This window comes from Schistocerca serialis, chromosome 5, assembly GCF_023864345.2.
Source record: "Schistocerca serialis cubense isolate TAMUIC-IGC-003099 chromosome 5, iqSchSeri2.2, whole genome shotgun sequence".
NCBI lineage: Eukaryota > Metazoa > Arthropoda > Insecta > Orthoptera > Acrididae > Schistocerca > Schistocerca serialis.
In genome coordinates, this window is record NC_064642.1 from 789536616 (window position 1) to 789558274 (window position 21659).

Below are 21659 nucleotides of genomic sequence, written 5' to 3' on the forward strand. Positions count from 1 at the left end.
ATTTCTGGAACACTACTTAAATTGTTCTCACTAACAGTGAATGTATTTTCTACTGCCGAGTCTACATCTGATCCACTACTTGTGGGAGCACTCCTTTCTCATAACACTGGCACACTCTCCCGCCGTTGATTATTCCATACGGAATTTTCATAACGACGACACATCGGTTTTCTACTGTTATAGGGCCGCCAAAATTTCTCCACCCCCGGTCGGCACCTCACCGGCGCGGCTAATGGTTTCCCTGTCTCGTCCCAGCAGATCTGCTCTCCGGATGCTGCTGAGGCGGCTTATCACACCCTCTGGCGTTATTACTATTCTGTGAAGCCCGTATCACGTTAGTATGATACTGGTTTCCGTCATTCCTGTTATTATGTGCATTGTACCGGTTGTCATTACGGTCCGAACCATTATTGTTATTGCTGCCATGGTTGCGGCATGCATTATTCCCATGGTTATAGTTGTTGCGGTTGTTGTGATACCCGTTGTTGTTACCACGGCCTCTACCACTGTCGCGATTATTGCGCCAATTCTCCTCGTCCTCAGCTCTTTCCAGGAAATCATTGATTGTCCTGTAATTGCTTCCTACGTAGCGTTTTGTATCATCTGGAAGCTTCTTGTAGAGTTCCCAGACTATTTCGGGTTCCGTGCGGCGATCACGCAAGTATTCCAACTTGCGGATCCAGCCATCACAAAACTCCTTCATCGAGACACGCGAATTCGCATCGAAAGGCCTCGATACGACAAATTCGCGCCAGACACTTTTTTGCTTTTGCTCTGACCAGTATTCAGCCAGAAACAAATTTTTAAACTCGTCGAAAGTCAGGTTCGTGATGTTGAGGTATAATACCCAACGCTTGGCATCACCAGCCAGCACGTGAATAACCGCATTAATTTTTCTCTCATTAGTCCATGATATGGGTAAAACTCTTTCACAATTTTTAATGAAATCCGTCGCGTGTATACCGCCTTTTTTCAAGGAGTCGAACCGCTCCTCTTTCGTCAACAATTCCGAACTATGTGCACAGACTGGCACATAGCTCTGTTTTTCGTCCAGTTTCTTTTCTAATTCCGACACTCTCGTAATTACTTGGCAAGTGGTTGTCGCAAGCGTTTCCACTTCCCTCTTTTTCTCTTCGCAGGTATTAGCCTGCTTCCTCACCTATCCTACTTCGGATACCAATGCCTTTAAAGTTTCCACCTTCTGTTGATCCTCTTTTTTCACTAATTGAATTTGTTCCGTCACCTTATTCTCGAAAATCGGAGCAACTGCTTCCCCTACACATTTCTCGATTCTGCTAATTTCGTAATCAAAACGAGTATTTATGCTCGCAATTTCCGCCTGAACGCCTATCATTTCCTGTTTAAGATTATCGATTTCGGTATTAATCACAACATATCTTCTTTGATTTTATCAACTTTTGTGTTAACAACTCCAACATTGTAGTTAACAACATTAATAGCTTTGCTCTGATTGTCTAGCTTCCTGTCAATTTTTTCAGACTGAGCTTTAAATTCTACCGATTGAGTTTCTATCTTGCTAGACTGAGCCTTGATTTCGTTAATCAAAACATTCAATAAATCAGTTAAATTCCCGGAAACTACCGGTTTTACTTCCGTAGCGGCATCCTCTTTAATTGTTCCCCCGTATTCGTCATCAAGGGGTTCAGATTTGATTTTCTCTTCCGATTCCGAAACATTTTCTGAAGTTTGGAATTCCATTTCTGCTCTTTGTTGCGTTTCGGCGGTCGCGTCTTTCATGCTAGCCGCCTGCCCCTGAACAATGGGTTCCGTGGTGCGCGTTTCCCACTGTTCGACCGATTATTCCGTACCCAAGTCTACCAAATTCTGGTAATTGTTGCCTTCACTCATTTTACCAATTTTCGATATAAATACCAAATCTCAAATCTAATTAGGATTCCTCACACCACTTATTCTCGCTGACGTATCGACCATTTCGTAACCAGTGCTTTGTTACGACATTTGCACAATGCAAAATTCGTATCCAGAACTACCTCAAATCCGAAGATTGTCCTGTCACCAGGTCGCCACGTGTAACCTGCCCCTCACTTATCAACCTTAATGACAATGAAAAATCAAACTGCTGCGCGCCTAATGGAAATTTGGGAAAAGCAATCGTCACCGAAGTTAATTTGTCGGTAAAGAGGGAGGAAAGGGTTACATCTAAATGAAAGGAAAAATGCAAATGAAATTGGTGAAAATTAATTTTGAGAAAAGGGTAAAATTAATAAAGAAAGTAAATGTGTGGTCGTTACGTTAACAAATAATTGGCGTTCTAATTGATATTTGAGATTTGGGGAAAATTACGGTCGCCAGTCCTATGGACAACTACTGTAATAACTGAAAATGAAAGATTAATGCACATACAATTAGCACTAAAAGCGTGGCAACTGAAGGTTGACACGTGTTGTGTTAAAACTGAATGTTTGTCAGAAGTAATAAATTTCGTTACACTCTGACTTAATTTAGCAAAAGAATTAATAAAACTGGAAATTTGAAAGTTCATTTAGTGACTGAAATTAATAGTGAACTTTGTTTCTGAAGTACTACGAAGTTCAATAAAATAAGGTTAGTCTTGGGCTACCTCAACGTTCATATAAAAAGCTACTTGAATCTACGCAATTTAGAAATAAGAGAATTAACTTCGAACATGAATTAAATGATTCTGAACAATTAACAATAGTTAAATTTAGTACGTACCAAGCTGAGCTGAAGTCACAGAAAAGCTAAATTATGGTAACAAAACTCGCACTCTTAATTTGTGCTTGTGTAATCTAAATATTATAGCCACCTATTAACACTTTAACTGAACTTTGAAATTAAAGCAGTGAAATGGAATGATATTACTTTAATGCTGGCGATTGAATTTCAACGACACTCGGGTTCATTCCGGAAAAGGAAGGGATCCTGCTTGGTAATGCAATTGGGACAATGAGCAACAAAAGTTCATGCTACGTTGCTGTAATTTTGTGTGGAAAATTGTACAGTTTGAAAAGCTGAGGTCTGCCATACTGTTCTGAAACTTTACGTGCTTCCAGTCTTCCTTGATGGTTGATTGAAGGTTTGCAGTCGTCGATCGAGGAGGTGGCGACAGTCACTCATTGTCGGCCGTCGCTGTTGCAGAAGTTGGATGTTGGCGCTCCCTCTTCTCGACACGGTCTCCGGGCGAAGCGGGCTCTTGATGTGCGCCAGCTAATGCTTCCCGGCCGCGACACCGTGTCAGAAACTATCATAGCAAGTCGAGCGCAATTACATGCTGCCAAACCCCGAAAGCGCGGCAGCTCGCGGGAGGGTCACTCAACACACCTGCTCCACCGCCCTACTCCAGCCAGACTCTCCCTCCCCGCGGGGCCATGCGGCAGAGTTAACACTACCAAATATCCTAAACACTTTGGTTCTCCACAAGACCTATCGGTGTAGTCGTTCGATAGCATAGTTTTCCCTAGGCCAGACCCAGCGTAAAAATACAAATAATATTTACAAACAAACCAATTATACATCGACATAAATGCATAAATAGTAAAACAATTGCAATACATAAAAACACAGAAATGTCATATCTTCAGGTAACAAATAAAGGAAAAAAATTTATAGTACAATAGATGGAAATGGGGGGATATGCATTTCCGGCGTTACATATTCTGCTGCAGCTCATGCAGCAGAGCAAAGCAATTGACCTCTCTCCTAAGATAGAAAAAACATATGTTCTTTTTTCGGTTATTAAATGTTCATTACTTCAGGTATTCGCAAACTACGTACCTTTATATATATGATTGGTTTCCGAGAGAACGGACAAATATGAGTGAAATATCGTTCACTATGCTTCCATTTAAGTTTTCACGCTAATGATGTTCAGAGATAGTGTTTAAACTGCCATGTGATGAACATGGTTTAAGAGCTGCTGCTGGAAATGTCGCCCGTTTATATTAATTCACAACTGACACCTACATGCTACGGTTTGTCTAACAACTCCAGACAGCAAGGCATTTCAGGAATAATGGTCGGGGCTTCAGCCGAACGTGCGACTAGCTCTTCTGGTGTGCCTACAGCTAGACTTGAGTAGTATTGTATGATAACCCATTATAGCCAGTAGCTATGAATAAGAGCAGAAAGAAAGGTTAACGAAATTGTGTATCATTCGAAGGGAGTTAGAAAATGACACTGTGGCCGAAGGAGCCCATCACAAAAAAAAAAAAAAACGATAAAGCACTAAATTCTTTAAACATAGCACCGATTGGGATTTATCTGTTTACAATACACTAAAGAGTCCAATAAACTGGTACACCTGCCTAATACAGTGTAGGGTTTCCGCGAGCACGCAGAAGTGCCGCAACACAACGTGGCATGGACTCGACTTACGTCTGGAGAAGTTCTGGAGGGAACTGACATCATGAATCCTGCAGGGCTGCCCATAAATCCGTAAGAGTAAGAGGGGGTCGTGTTCTCTTCAGAACAGCACGTTGCTAGGCAGTCCGGATATGCTCAGTAATGTTCATTTCTAAGGAGTTTGGTGGTCAGTGTAAGTGGTTAAACTCAGAAGAGCATTCCTGGAGTCCGTCTGTAGCAACTCAGGACGTGTGGAGTGTCGTATTGTCCTGTTGGAATTGCCCAAGTCCGTCGGAATGTACAACGCATAGAAATGGCTACAGGTGATCAGACATGATGCTTACGTACGTTTCACCTGTCAGAGTGGTATCTAGACGTATCAGGGTTTCCATATCACTACAACTGTACACGCCCCACACCATTACAAAGCCTCCACCAGCCTGAACAGCCCCAGCTGACATGCAGGGTCCTTGGATTCATGACGTTGTGTTCATACCCGTAAACGTCCATCCGAGTGATAGAATTTGAAACTGGACTCGTCCGACCAGGCAACATCTTTCCAGTCATGTCGGTGCTGACGGGTCCAGGCGAATGGTTCGCACGCTGACACTTGTCGATGAGCATTGAAATCTGCAACAACTTGCGGAAGGGTTGCACTTCTGTCACGTTGAACGATTCTCTTCAGTCTTCGTTGGACCCGTTTGTGCAGGATCTCTTTCCGGCTATAGTAATGTCGGAAATTTGATTTTACCGGATTCCTGATATTCACGGGACACTCTGAAATTGTCGTACGGGAAAATCCCCACTTCATCACTACCTCGGAGATGCTGTGTCCCATCGCTCGTGCACAGACTGTACCACCACATTTACACTTTCTTACATGTTGATAACCTGCCAGTGGAGTAGTAGAACCGATCTAACAACTGCGCCAGGCACTTGTTGTCTTATCTACGCGTTGCCGTATGTAGTGGCATATTCCGCCTGTTTACGTGTCTCTGTATCCGAATACGCGTGCCTACACCAGCTTCTTTGGCTCTACAGTGTACCTCTGCAAGACATATATCGCGCTACAGGCCCTCAAGCATACATAATCCATAGGAGGTAAAGGACATCTCCAATATTCATCACAAGGCAGTCTGAATGTTGCCTCTACACATGATCAGTATCAAAACCTTCATGGGTTCCTAGCTGGAAAACGGTGTATCTATGACATTTTTGTCACAAAACTAATTGTTTCTTTTAACCTACCCTAAATACTTCAAAATTTTGCATATATACTGCAGTAGTTTTGCTGTTTCTCTGTCGGAACAGACCGCGATAGGTTCCGCAGTACCGACCGACCACCGTGTCATCCTCAGACGATAGCCGTTACAGGATGAGGGTATGGAGGGTGCAAGAAACTTCCTACTATTACTAAGCCTCCAGAAATGTTTCAGTTTAGCTGATGAGTCCCTAGATGGTGGTATAATGAGCGTACAGTATGTCTGGCCACACTCTCCTATCTGAGTTTTGCGATAATTAACCCAGTCCGTCCTCGAACTGATTTAGTGAGCTGTCGCGGCGAAGGAATTTTTCTTGTCTGTCACGTGGAGATGCTCTGATAGTTTTATGTCCACTTACAGAGCCATAAAAACGCTGTCAGATTCTGAAAGAGCAATACTGCTGTCTATGTTTTACGCAATGAAGTGGCAGGAAGCTTTTCTTTTTGTAAATAATGTTTGCACAGGTTACCATTTTGGTGCGTTCGTAAAATGTTATTCTCCATACTGATTACAAGCTAACCATTGATGGTACGAGACCATGGTCTACCCCAAGACTAGATCGGGAGGCATTTTGTCGTCGTCTGCCAACTATGGCGCACAGTCTGTAACTAGAGCGTACAATCGCCACAGTTCTTATAAAGTCGTACATCTCCAGTTACGCTAAAGTTATTAACTTATTTATTCGTATCAACGTTTCCTGGCATTGTAAACTTACTGAAAGCTAGTATTTATGACCCGTAGGCTCCTCCTAATGCCTGAGTGGGAAAAGACAACTTTTGTTATAAAATATTTATTAATGACAGTTACTTGATTCGCGCCAGAATAAATGTACTTTCGCTACGTATCTCTTTGTTGACGTCACGAACGATTTCTGCATCAGCACCTTGTCCCACTGGCTCTGAAAGCGGCAGATGGCCGACCGCCTCTGCTAGCCAGCGTGGGAACCTGCTGCTCGCTTCTTACTCCGTATGTACAGCAGCGCTGATACATTCACTTCACATATGTGAAATTCTGAAGTATCAGATGTGGAAACAAAGTAAAATGCGCTCGTTTGTGCAAATAAGGGTATGTTACGAGGGGCATCTGGTCAGACTAACGCTCTCCCATCGTGGTCCGCTTTCGCGACCGAAACCGCTGTTTCTCAAAAATGTTCAAATGTGTGTGAAATCTGATGGGACTTAACTGCTAAGGTCATCAGTCTCTAGGCTTACACACTACTTAACCTAAATTATCTCAAGGACAAACAACACACCCATGCCCGAAGAAGGACTCGAACCTCCGCCGGGACGCTGTTTCTCAATCTGGGCGCCCGAGGGTAAGTGCACACCGCTTGGCAACAGAATTCAGAGTTCGGCAGATGGACGGTGACCAGTCCAAGAGCTAGGCACTCCCGACAGCGCTCAATTTCGGTGACGTAACGGGTATGTTAAAGAGAGATAATGACTTGCACTACAACTGTTACAGTTGTATCGTTCTGAAATATCTGTGTTCCCCATCTCTGAGACAGGAATAATTTCACAAAACAGCATATCGCGCTAATGCAAGTAACCTGGAGGTCATTTAATGCCCAGAACTCTGAGTATTACACTAGGTTCCGCGCCTCGTTGCTTGCAAGTGGAAGGACTGTGAGAAACGTGGGGTTGAACACCACTCGCAACAGTGACAAGATTCCAAAACAGCAATTCTTAACATCCAAAGACATGTGATGAAACAGAGATAGCAAGGGTAATACTCAAGGTACCAAAACTGAATAGAACAGTACGTATTTACCGATATCAAAATGTGAAAGTAATGTAACCAACTGTTAAGCCAATTCATTTAAAAACGAAACACTTCATTGCTTTGAAATCAGTTTGAAAAGGTTAACAACATTTCTTAACTCCAAACCCTGAGATCCAGTAAGTTCATTAGGGATTAAAAAGGAAAATATCTTACCTTAACATAAATTGGGATTAACACCATCAATATAAAGTTACACCCACGGGCAGCACGCAAGCTGAACTCAAACGGACACTTCCTGCGCGCCTCACGGCGACTTTAGTCTTCACGTCGGACACCCGATACCAGTTTCCTGCGTCGTCTCTTCCGAAGCCGTACGGCGCGCGCTCCGTAGACAGCCCTGCACAGGGCCTGACGCAGCCTACCAAGTGGCACAGTATCTCACTGAGGTTAACACTCTATGCCATCGTCTTATTCAGTATCCTATATTACCTTCAAAGTTGTGCAGAGTAGCAAGCTAACGTATAACAATGCTCAATTGATTATTGTGAGATAGTAGATAGGCTGATTTTCTAGCATGAATTAGCGGTTGCTCTTTGAAGCGCAAAAGAATCTGGAGAAGAGAGAAGGATTTTTACAAACGTGAAACCTGTCGTTGGTAAGATAAGCGCACGTGACTCAAGAACGTTCTGGAGTAGCGGTTAATAAGTAGTGGTTAATGGGTGCAGGTGTTAGGAGAGAGTAGCCATCCGACTGCCACAAATGGAAACTTCTGAACCATCTCGAACGTATTTGGCAAGGCAGGCCGGTGACAAGTACTGAAATATTCGACATCGGGAGAGACAGAGTAACAGAGAACTGACTAGTAAAGTACTTGATTGTACACTGAAGCACCAGAGAAACTAGTACAGGCATGCGTACTCAAATACAGAGATATGTAAACAGGCAGAATACGGCGCTGTGGTCGGCAACGCCTATATAAGACAAAAGTATCAGGCGCAGTTGTTAAGTCGGTTACTGCTGCTACACTGGCAGGTTAGCAACATGTATGTGAGTTTGAACGTGATGTTACAGTCGGCGCACGAGCGATGAGACGCAGCATCTCGGAGGTAGCGATGAAGTGGGGATTTTTGCGTACGATCATTTCACGCTTTCACGAGGGTACCGTGAATATCAGGAATCCGGTAAAACATCAAATCTCCGACATCGCTGCGGCCAGACGAAGATTCTGCAAGGATGGGACCAACGACGACTGAAGAGAATCGTTTAACGTGTCAGAAGTATAACGCTTCCGCTAATTGCTGCAGGTTTCAATGCTGGGCGACTAAGTGTCAGCGTGCGAACTGCTCAACGAAACGTCGTCGATATGGGCTTTCGAAGACGAAAGTCCACTCGTGTACCCTTGATGACTCCACTACAAAAGGCGTTACGCCTCCTCTGGGCCCGCCAAAATCGACATTGGACTGTTGATGACCGGAAACATGTTGCCTGGTCGGACGAGTGAGTATCGTTTCAAATTGTATCGAGCGGATGGACGTGTACGGGTATGGACACAACCTCATGAATCCATGGACCCTACATGTCACCAGGGCACTGTTCAAGCTGGTGAAACCTCTGTAATGGTGTAGGACGTGTGCAGTTGGAGGGATATGGGGCCTCTGATACGTCTAGATACGACTCTGACAGGTGACACCTACGTAAGCATCCTACCTCATCACCTGCATCGATTCATGTCAATTATGCATTCTTACGGGCTTGGATAATTCCAGCAGGACAATGCGACACCCCACACGTCCAGGATTGCTACAGAGTGGCTCCAAGATAGCTCTTCTGAGTTTAAACATTTCTCCTGACCACCAAACTCCCCAGACATGAACATTATTCAGCACATCTGGAATGCCTTGTAATGTGCTGTTCGGAAGAGATCTCCACCCCCTCGTACTCTTACTGATTTATGGGCAGGCCTGCAGATCTGATGGTGTCAGTTCCCTCCATCACTACTTCAGACATTAGTCGAGTTCATGGCACGTCGTGTTGCGGCCCTTCTACGTGTTCGCAGGGGCCCTACACGGTATTAAGCAGGTGCACGAGTTTCTTTGGTTCTACAGTGTATTAAGCTCCCAGTACTGGAGTTGCGTTAGTAATAATTTGCTTTACTTATAATTTTCTAATTGGCTACGTTGTCCTGTTGCTGCATTTGGCTTGTACGGTTGTTATAATCCCTGCATTTTTCCTATTCAGTCAGTTAGCAGCAAACCTCAGATAATACAAAGTCACATAGCCTGTGCGGTTCTACTCGGATGAAAGGCCTTGTCTTACAGGATTCTTTAGGTAAAGTCAAGTTCCTGACCATAATATACGGTGGATGAGATACTAAGGCAGTCAAGTAGCCCTAGGGTAATTTGATAATTTAATGAGACCTGTGAGTGACGTCTTTAGGGATGGTGACGTTGTTTAGAAACTATACGAGACGGGAAAGAACAGGCACATTGTCAATGTTCTACAAACTGGACTCACATAGAAGAGTATTCTCCATAAGTACCAGAAAAGCCCTTATTTATACACTCCTGGAAATTGAAATAAGAACACCGTGAATTCATTGTCCCAGGAAGGGGAAACTTTATTGACACATTTCTGGGGTCAGATACATCACATGATCGCACTGACAGAACCACAGGCACATAGACACAGGCAACAGAGCATGCACAATGTCGGCACTAGTACAGTGTATATCCACCATTCGCAGCAATGCAGGCTGCTATTGTCCCATGGAGACGATCGTAGAGATGCTGGATGTAGTCCTGTGGAACGGCTTGCCATGCCATTTCCACCTGGCGCCTCAACTGGACCAGCGTTCGTGCTGGACGTGCAGACCGCGTGAGACGACGCTTCATCCAGTCCCAAACATGCTCAATGGGGGACAGATCCGGAGATCTTGCTGGCCAGGGTAGTTGACTTACACCTTCTAGAGCACGTTGGGTGGCACGGGATACATGCGGACGTGCATTGTCCTGTTGGAACAGCGAGTTCCCTTGCCGGTCTAGGAATGGTAGAACGATGGGTTCGATGACGGTTTGGATGTACCGTGCACTATTCAGTGTCCCCTCGACGATCACCAGTGGTGTACGGCCAGTGTAGGAGATCGCTCCCCACACCATGATGCCGGGTGTTGGCCCTGTGTGCCTCGGTCGTATGCAGTCCTGATTGTGGCGCTCACCTGCACGGCGCCAAACACGCATACGACCATCATTGGCACCAAGGCAGAAGCGACTCTCAACGCTGAAGACGACACGTCTCCATTCGTCCCTCCATTCGCGCCTGTCGCGACACCACTGGAGGCGGGCTGCACGATGTTGGGGCGTGAGCGGAAGACGGCCTAACGGTGTGCGGGACCGTAGCCCAGCTTCATGGAGACGGTTGCGAATGGTCCTCGCCGATACCCCAGGAGCAACAGTGTCCCTAATTTGCTGGGAAGTGGCGGTGCGGTCCCCTACGGCACTGCGTAGGATCCTACGGTCTTGGCGTGCATCCGTGCGTCGCTGCGGTTCGGTCCCAGGTTTGACGGGCACGTGCACCTTCCGCCGACCACTGGCGACAACATCGATGTACTGTGGAGACCTCATGCCCCACGTGTTGAGCAATTCGGCGGTACGTCCACCCGGCCTCCCGCATGCCCACTATACGCCCTCGCTCAAAGTCCGTCAACTGCACATACGGTTCACGTCCACGCTGTCGCGGCATGCTACCAGTGTTAAAGACTGCGATGGAGCTCCGTATGCCACGGCAAACTGGCTGACACTGACGGCGGCGGTGCACAAATGCTGCACAGCTAGCGCCATTCGACGGCCAACACCGCGGTTCCTGGTGTGTCCGCTGTGCTGTGCGTGTGATCATTGCTTGTACAGCCCTCTCGCAGTGTCCGGAGCAAGTATGGTGGGTCTGACACACCGGTGTCAATGTGTTCTTTTTTCCATTTCCAGAGTGTATGATATGAAGTGTATCTTCAATGGAACAGTTTGCGAAGCAGGACATTCTGTAATGTGAAGAAAAACAGAGCAGAATGGGGTGCGTGGAATCGAAAAATATTTTCGAAATACGTATCATGAGGTCGGAAAAGGGTTTTGTTGACTTACTGTCGTAAGTTTGTATCCAATCGGCAGGAACATGTGGACGTTTGTCCGATAAGCGAAAATGTTTGGGTATGTGTAGCAGTGCGATTTAGATCGAGTGAACTTTTACTGTATAGAGCTAATCACTTCTTCGACGTTGACGACTTTGTCGCAAGCAACGTTTCCTAGCATTTTCTGTAAAAAGTGTGATTTGAGAGAAGTGTGTAAGATTTATTAACCGTTTACTTGTTCTCCTGTTCCTTAGTTCACACTTACTGATATGCTGTACTTTTTAGAATAGCACCTCTCGATTACATTACTGCAGGACTCTTCCTGCGGTAAAGATCATCATCGTAAAAAGTTAATTGGATTGCGGTAGTTTCAGAGTAGTTGATCCAGCAGTCAAGCTCTACCAGTTAAACATCACGAAAAATTAGCATCTACTGCAGCCAACCATAGCTAGGAATTTAAATTTTGTCGAATTTCAGTGTTTAGATTAAACCTTTATCTTCAGATAATTTAATTAGAAACTGCGCGCCTCAGGATATAAGGTATTTCGTGGGTCTAGTCAGTTTAAGTGCGCGCACTTTGACGTGCTTGTCGCTTATTGGCTGTCGTCTAGTGACGTCAATCGTTCGACGACTAAAATGTGCTCTTCATCGGTTCAGTAAGACTTTCGTCCAGTTGCTTGCTGTCAGATTGATTCGGTATTGGACCATTTGTAGACAGCATTACGAGACGAAGTACTACAGAGGTGCACGTGTCATTGTAATAGTTTCTGTACATTTCTGCCTATGTGATACGTGTCCTCTGAATCTGCTATGACAACTATTGAAAACAACTAACATAATGTACGTACCGTGATGAAGAGGGATCTTGAAATTGAACAGTTTGTGATTAACACCGGGTTTATTACATCTCGAGGTCATGTAAAGGTCCGTGCGTTGATCTCAAGTCTACTCAGAGTACATGAACACGTCCATTATACCGATTTGCAGTTTAGTTAGCCATTGAAATTTAAGATTCCGTTCTGTCGCCACAAAGAAAAATATACACTGTTATTCCATAATGCACAATACTAATGACAGAGTACAACACTTTGCACCCCTACTCGCGTAATTTTTTGCGCATCTTGACTTGCACTTTTTCACCCCCCTCCAAGACGCGATCCCACAGGCCAACTGCCTGCGCATTTTCCGTTCAGGCACCACAGACACACCCCACTCTCTCATTCAAAGTGCACCCGACACCACCTGTAGTGTCGGGTGCAGCAGAGGCGGGTAAGAGTAAGATACGATGCATCGTAGCTGTACCGACATCTGCACCCTTACACGCTTCGGTTCCATCCTATGGTAACCTGGGCAGTGTTGCTCTGTGCAATGACCCCAAGCAGAATGTGGCCCTAGTATCAGGCTGTTTTCCTGCACCCTTTAAGTACTTGGGTGACTAATGCTCACTGACAGTAAAATCGTTGTCTTTCAGAGAATACATGAAAGTTTTATACCTTTTTTTTTCAACTACAGTGAGTACATAAAACATGTGACTTCAGTGAAACTGCGCCGGCCGCTGTGGCCGAGCGGTTCTAAGCGCTTCAGTCCGGAAACACGCTGCTGCTACGGTCGCAGGTTCGAATTCTGCCTCGGAAATGGATGTGTGTGATGTACTTAGGTTAGTTAGGTTTAAGTAGTTCTAATTCTAGTGGACTGATGTCCTCAGATGTTAAGTGCCATAGTGCTTGGAGCTATTTCAACCATTTTCTTGAAACTGCCCTGAAAAATATTATTCTTCTTTCATACAAGATTTTGACGAACGAATGAGCGTATAACCTGTCTGTTCTCTATTTAATTGATTTAGTCAGATGCAGTATATGCATTCATTGTACGACAGAGAAAAAATGAATGCAACGTTACGATCACACCCTGTAGCTTCCTGGCGTTACTTCGCTATGACCGCCCTCATAGACGTCTATTCACAAGTGAACATGAAATGCAATAGTCAAGTCAAACATACAATGAGCGTGTAGTTTCGAAGTATTCGCCAGCACTGAATTACCTTACTGGCTGCAAAATACTTGGGCTCATGGCAACTCGGTTTGAATAATAACTTGGCCGAGGGCCGAAAGCACTTGATATTTTGTGCTCTGATCAAACACAGAAATATAGGAGCAATTGGGAAAAATCAAGAAATTGTGCTACTTCTCTAAATTACTATGGGATGAAAATAAATAGAAGCCACTGTAGAATAACTGCTTGTTATTGTTGATTAATTCGTTGAGTATTGGCAACGACAAAATTACATTTGTCCTATAGTGGACTATGGGGAGTAAAATTCCGTGAAAGATGAAAATCAGAAATAAAGGAACCTCATCCACTCTAATATTCCCGTAGGGGTATTAGAATAGCAGGAAGGTGATGAAAGCCATACCATAATCTCATGGAAGAATTGCTGAAATATCAGTGTTGTTCTATGAACATGGAATAAAACCTCTCTCTTGGAACAACGGTTGTTAAACCCAGATACAACAGAAGGTGCATCTACAACCCTAAAATCGTTTTGAACGTAGTATTATCTCAAGTCGCACCGCATGGGAAGGATCTCACAACAATTCTTATATGTTGTAGCGTATAAATCGCCGTCGAAACATAACATGGACCAAGTACAGGCAGCGTTCTCACGATGCAGGAGGCCCCAGTAGCTTCCCTATGCAAGGCAGCCTCGAGTAGCATGCAGTGCTGGCTCGACGGAAAGCAGGAGACAGTGCCATGTGTAACCGTTTACAAGGACACGCTACCTCGAACTGTGCCGCACTGACGCTTGATTAGTCAGTCCTGTAATCCTCCAAAGGTATAGAGTATAGTTATACCTCCATTTCGACAGTCAAAGATTGTAAGAACCCGTACATTCCGCCTGCATGACTTCTACCTTACCAATCACGAACGCCCCGTCCGGTTAAGCAACACACTAAATTGTGTTGGAATAACCCTCGACCGATAACTAAGATGGAAACTGCACCTACTAACCAACCAACACAAAGTCCACAATAGACTAAAACTACTGACAAACCGATCTTGGGTATTACAAGACTTCCGCTATTCCCCACACCTACAAACCTTTTATCCGACCCATTCTCTGCTACGAAAATGTTGCATAGAGCTCCACCACACCGAATTCTGCAAGTCCTTTCAAACCCTCGAACGCCATGCACTTCATCTAGCTTTCGGCATCCTTTTACATTTGTCTACATGGATCCTCTACCATCTCAACAAATTCACACCCCTCCTCACCCTCATTGAACACCTCCACATCTGCTATACTATGCGCAAACTAGATTCCAATAACCCGATTCTTTCCACTTCGATCATAAACACAGGTATGCTGCAGTGTGCTCATAAAAACATCCCACTGTCTCTACCGTCCCTACACCAACACACACTGTATTTCCCAATGCATCTTAAACCAACTGCCTCGCCCAGACAATGAGATACGCCCCGATTTTTATTCCTCTTACCAACATCAACTCTTTCCCCACTATCCAACTCCACATCAGGGCTCCTGTCTCCCTATTCCTCTCCAGCGATCACTATCCCTTCCCTCTTGTTGCAACTACCACATGCACACACCAGACACCTCCCCATCCTCTTCTTTCTCGACTTCTGTCTTTCCACTATCCACCTCAACAGCTAACTTCATCTCCATAGCTACCCCTAATCCTCACTCCTATGGAACATATTCTCTCCTCCCGATATACTTTTCTCCCACTGCAGGCCATTCAGGTGTCTTCAGTGAAAAGTTAGTGCTTCAGTGTTTTTATATTCCTAGAAGAATTTCACCGTTCTTTAATGTGTTTTCGAAGTGTATACCTTCATGTTTTTAGATGTTGATCTTTGATTTTTAAATTTTAAATAGTAAATCAGTCCTAATGTTCTTTATCTTATTCTTGTTATAGAAGAGCGGAACATAGTAATGCTGACGGTACCCCTTCCCCAACCGCGTGGGGCGAGGGGGATGAAACTAACAATAAAGGCAAAAAAAGACTGTAGCACATTTGGCGGTCGAGAACATGCGCACAAAATGTCTTCGTCCCTTGGACTGTGCGGCTGGTCCCGGCGGAGGTTCGAGTCCTCCCTCGGGCATGGGTTCAAATGGCTCTGAGCACTATGCGACTTAACTACTGCGGCTGAGGTCATCAGTCACCTAGAACTAATCGTACCTAACTAACCTAAGGACGTCACACACATCCATGCCCGAGGCAGGATTCGAACCTGCGACCGTAGCGGTCGCACGGCTCCAGACTGCAGCGCCTAGAACCGCACGGCAACTACGGCCGGCCGGGCATTTATGTGTGTGTTTGTCCTTAGGATAATGTAGGCTAAGTAGTGTGTAAGCTTAGGGACTGATGGCCTTAGCAGTTAGGTCCCATAAGATTTCACACACATTTGAACATTTTTTTTTGTCTTCGCCCCACTTTCCTTATTTGTACTTCGCGTAAAAACAAAGATAACGTTTAACCATCGGTTGTCAAATGAAAACAGTGTGGTGTCACCGCCAGACACCACACTTGCTAGGTGGTAGCCTTTAAATCGGCCGCAGTCCGGTAGTATACGTCGGACCCGCGTGTCGCCACTGTCAGTGATTGCAGACCGAGCGCCGCCACACGGCAGGTCTAGAGAGACTTACTAGCACTCGCCCCAGTTGTACAGCCGACGTTACTAGCAATGGTTCACTGAGAAATACGCTCTCATTTGCCGAGACGATAGTTAGCATAGCCTTCAGCTATGTCATTTGCTACGACCTAGCAAGGCGCCATAGCATTTGATATTTATCTTGAAGCATGTACAGTCAAGAGAGATGTTCTACAATTATGGATTAAAGTTCAGTATTACAACAACTGCCTCCGTTTTTCTAAGTTCTCATTTCCTTGTAATGTTCCAGACCTCACGCCAGCCTGCGCGAGCTTAAACGCGTGCCTTTCGGCTTCCTCCAAACCCCGTGAATTGGCTCCTGCCAATTCACAACAAACAGAAAACTGCATCAAATGACGGCAGTGAGTTAGTTTGCACCTGTACCAACTTTGAGGCGAAGATAAAAGCGAATCGCCTTCAACGGCCTTCCTCATCCGAGACACCCCACGAGAAGCGATTCATAATTCCTGGAGGAGATTCACACTATCTATAGGAACGGAATGAAACGCAAACTGAATTATTGCAAACACACGAGACGTAGCTACTAGCGGCGAGCTCACGTATGAGCACATAAATGAGAATCGCAGGCACGCACGGCGGGGACCGACGTAGGGAAGGCAGTGGTCGGGTTCTGCAGTCTGCACCTGACAGAGCCATTACGGTTCATCAAACGGTCTGCGGTCTGCGGCGCAGGGAGCCTGGGAGGGGGAAGGGCACAGTGTCGCATTCGGACGACTCGTTAACAGGTTCGGCCGCGGGGTTCACCACCCCTATCCCGGCCCCCACCCCTACACACGACCGCCGCTGTGTCCGCGAGCCTACATTTGCGTACTCGTATTGAGCCGCTGTGTTTGAGGGATGCGGTCAGGTAGCTGGCTGGTGAAACAGCGGCGTACTGATATTGTAAACCTGACGCTCCTTCCGAAACAGTACCTAAATGTTCATACAATCATTTAGAGGTTTCCAATTCACTCAAGATTTATCGTTGCAACAGTGCATATGGAGTACATAAACTGATTAAATTTACAGATCAACAGCACAAGAGGTTCTTAGATTCCTATGCTGAAACAGTAACTTATATCCTCCTTTCAAGACACTGACCATTCCGTTCAACTGCTTTTCCAGGTCCTTTCTGTCTCTGACAGAATTACGATGTCATCGGCGAACCTCAAAGTTTTTATTTCTCCTCCATGGATTTTAATTCCTACTCCGAATTTTTCTTTTGTTTTCTTTAGTGCTTGCTCAATATACAGATTGAATAACATCGGGGATGGGCTACAACCCTGTCTCACTCCATTCCCAAACACTGCTTCCCTTTCATGTCCCTTGACTCTTATACTTGCCATCTGGTTTCTGTATAAATTGTAAAAAGCCTTTCGCTCCCTGTATTTTACTCCTGCCTCCTTCAGAATTTGAAAGAAAGTATTCCAGTGAACATTGTCAAAGCTTTCTCTAAGTCTACAAATGCTAGAAACGTAGGATTGCCTTTCCTTAATCTTTCTTCTAAGATAAGTACTAGGGTCAGAATTGGCTCTCGTGTCCCTACATTTCTACGAAATTCCCGAGGTCGGCTTCTACCAGTTTTTCCATTCGTCTGTGAAGAATTCACGTTAGTATTTTGCAGCTGTGACCTATTGCACTGATAGTTCGGTGATTTTCACATCTGTCAACACCTGCTTTCTTTGGGATTGCAATTATTATATTCTTCTTGACGTCTGAGGGTATTTCGCCTGTCTCATACATCTTGCTTACCAGATGGTAGAGTTTCGGCAGGACTGGCTCTCCCTAGGCTGTTAGTAGTTCTAATGGAATGTTGTCTACTCCTGGGGGTTTGTTTCGACTTAGGTCTTTCAGTGCTCCGTCAAACTCTACTCCCATTTCAGTATATGGTGTAGACTCCACAGGCGGCAATGCACGGTCTGACGCTGGCGGCGAGTCGACCGTACAGAATACTGCCCTAGACTACGTTATGCCAAGCCTGCTCGACCTGTTCATGCAGGTCTGTAAGAGTTGTTGGTTGACGCACAATACGAGTCACTTTTCGACCCATCGTATCCCAGAACTGCTCGATTGGAGATCGAGCAGACCAGAGAAGCTACTGCACGTCTTGCAGAGAACATTCAGTTGCACGGGCAGTGCGTGTTGGAGCGTTATCCTGTTGGAACAACACATCACCTTGCTGTTGCGAGAATGGCAAACTAACGACTTTAACAACATTCTGCACGTACCGAGTGCTGGTTAGCGTCCCCTCCAGAAATCAGGTGAATGAGAGCTGTAGCTAGACCATAAGGCCTGGTATTGGGCCAGTGTGGTTCAAATGGCTCTGAGCACTATGGGACTTAACTTCAGAGGTCATCAGACCCCTAGAACTTAGAACTACTTAAACCTAACTAACCTAAGGACATCACACACATCCATGCCCGAGACAGGATTGGAACCTGCGACCGTAGCGGTCGCGCGGTTCCAGACTGTAGCGCCTAGAACCCCTCGGCCACCCCGGCCACACACTTGGGCCAGTGTGTCTTGGACGAATGTACTCTACGAGACAGCGCTCACCAAGTCTAGGTTGCACGCGCAGACGGCCATCACTTGCATGCAGACAGTATCTGCTTTCCTAGAAGCAGCATTACATCTTGCAAGTGATCCTCTCACGTTACCAGTCGAGCCGTGCACGTCCATGCTTGGCGTCAGTGGAAGATGGGCTAGAGGTGTGCGTGGCCGTAGTCTCACTGCTAGGAACTGGCTTGCAACAGTTCCTGTTGACACGTCTAGGCTCACAAGCCTCCACTGCTGCTACGATCCTCGTAGGCTGCTGTGCTGCGTGGACGTCCAGGACCTCGTCTACGGATGAGAGAATGTTCGTGTGACACCTTATACCAGCATCATTGCACAACTGTTGCAGTCTTATGTGGCAGTTCTGTGAATGGACCATTCCACGAGTCGGAAGGCCACAACGTGGCCCCTATGAAACTCGTTCAGGAAGCCCGAGTTCGTCTCCGTGGCGTGGTTGCCTGCTTGCTTTATACGTTTGCTCCACACTGAGCCTTCTGGCTGTGACCGTTCCCTGTTAAAGGGTAGACACAGATGGTGCTCTGGTAGCTATGTCACTACGTTATCTGATGGGGGACGATGTTGAAATCATTATCATCACATCTACTACCCACATGCCGTCATCGGATCAAAATCGACGTCGCACTTCCAGTGGTACTAATTCTTTTTCCAGCTGTGTATGTACCCGTACACTGAATCAAACCTATTAATAACGGTTTCGTACATTCATATTTAAACTAGATGAAGGTGGGACACAGCTGGTATAATTTTTATTAAAAATGAAATTCCAAAATGTGTTCCACATGGATGGCGGGCCCGCCATCCACGTGGAGCACGTCTTGGTGTCACCGCGGTCTTCTAGACTGAGCCACACACAACCGATTTCATCAGAGTGTAAGGGCCTGAAGATGGCGTTGACGCAACGTCGAAACTAGTAGCAAAGTAAATAAAGAATCTTAAGAACAGCTGGAGAAATTTCATTTTTAATAGAAAAAAAACGTTAATGACGGTGTCTGACTTTGATGATTGATATTACGAAATTTGATACGTAAACTGCGAATCTATATTAATTTCAGGTAAACCATTTATCGATGACACATGAGAAAGTGTGCTGGATTGGGACTGGAACCCGGGTATCCCGCTTTACTCGAGTGGTCTCCTTAACCGCTTTTTTTCCTTTTATTTATTTACTTATTTCCTATTTTTTATTTTTGCTTTACGTAAGTGGTCACCTTAATCAGATTTTTTTCTCTTTTTTAAGTTAATAACGGAACAGTCAGCTGAGGAGAATTGGCACTATCATACTATCAGAAAAATAGAAGCTATCAGTATTGATAATTTCCTCTGTACAGGCTTCAGATCATTACAGACCTCCTTACACTAATAATTCAACATACGGTATCCTAAATGAAGCATCACTTTCTCTCCAGTTAACTTTTATCCATTAACCAGAAATTACAGAATACAAGTAACGAAGGAAGTAATTTTTTACATTGATAGTATACTGCGAAAAGAAAACAGAACACTCCTGTAATTAACAAACTTAACTGGAAAAGTTACTCCAAGATTTTTCTAATGAGAAAACAATGGATGGCCCCTCTTTTTGAAGACGCCAGACGTCGGCTGGGGTCATGGCATCAAGATGCAACGCCGATCCTTCGAAGGTTATGATAACGGAACTGCTGTATACGACCTCATTCACCGCCAGAAGGGGAAGAGGTCTAACTGCGGGGCTAGTTGGAAACAGTGGTCCCTAATTAGTTAGCAAAGGTGGACTGGTATTTGACAATTCGTCTCATTATGTACTTTCCTGTTAGGAAAAACCTCAAAAACTGATCACATTCTTGGGTCCATCTCTGGAAAGGTAAAGTGCAGCCACACCCGTCATCAACGTGACCGCGTGCGTCTTTTTTGGTGGAAAATACGCGCGTCCGGTTAGAGATTTGTCTGCTGGTGAAAGAACCATACGTCCGCTGCCATGCCCCTGAAGAGGCCGTGCTGGTCCGTGTAGTCCCCACTACACCTCAGGGAGGGGGGGGGGGTGTCTGCCAAGGCGATGGCATGGAGTTTGTCAGGTCGGGTATTTGCTAGCAATTTCTCGATGTACAAGCTGGCGCTTGTTTCTTTGGTGAAGTATGGTTGATGAACTGCGCGCTATAGCGCCAGCCACTTTACCTTTGATCTTCGTGTATCCATAATTGAAACGGACGACTTGGGGCGTCAGCTAGTATAATATATGTTAAACAATGACGAACTTCCTCCAGGTGTATTAAGGTGTTGGTTTTATTGGCAACCAGTTTCGATGTTGTTACAACATCATCTTCAGGCCCTAAATACAACATACCATACATAAGCAACCAAAATTACTGTCGTCATACAAAAGTAACAGTGGCGTAATTTAGTTTAGTATGACGACAGTACAGAATTTTGAAAACGTAACTCTAGTATACCTTGCCCACCGTTCACTACTAGGAAACAATGAAGTTTACCTAACACATGTCTGATTGGAAATGCGCATTTTATCCTTTTTATAGTTCACTATTTTTTTTAAAATTTACAGTGTTCCACGCTTATATTATTATCCATTAGAATAACGGCTTGTCGCTTAAGCTTTTATATACTCCCATTTTTAATACCTCATATCAACCTATAGTAAAACGATTGTGCATATACAGCTTCATTTGTATTTACTGATACCACGTAAATGGCTAATGTCCAGAGTGATGGCATTTTAACGGAAATGACCAAAAATATAATTCGTTTCATTAAATTACCCATTATGTAATATGGTTATAATAGAACTGTTTTGCATAATAACTCATAAATTATTGTTGTTGTATTGGTTGTTTATGTATGGTATGTTGTATTTAGGGCCTGAAGATGATGTTGTAACAACATCGAAACTGGTTGCCAATAAAACCAACACCTTAATACAGCTGGAGGAAATTCGTCATTCTTTAACGTACTTTACCTTTGGGGGTTTACCTGGGGGT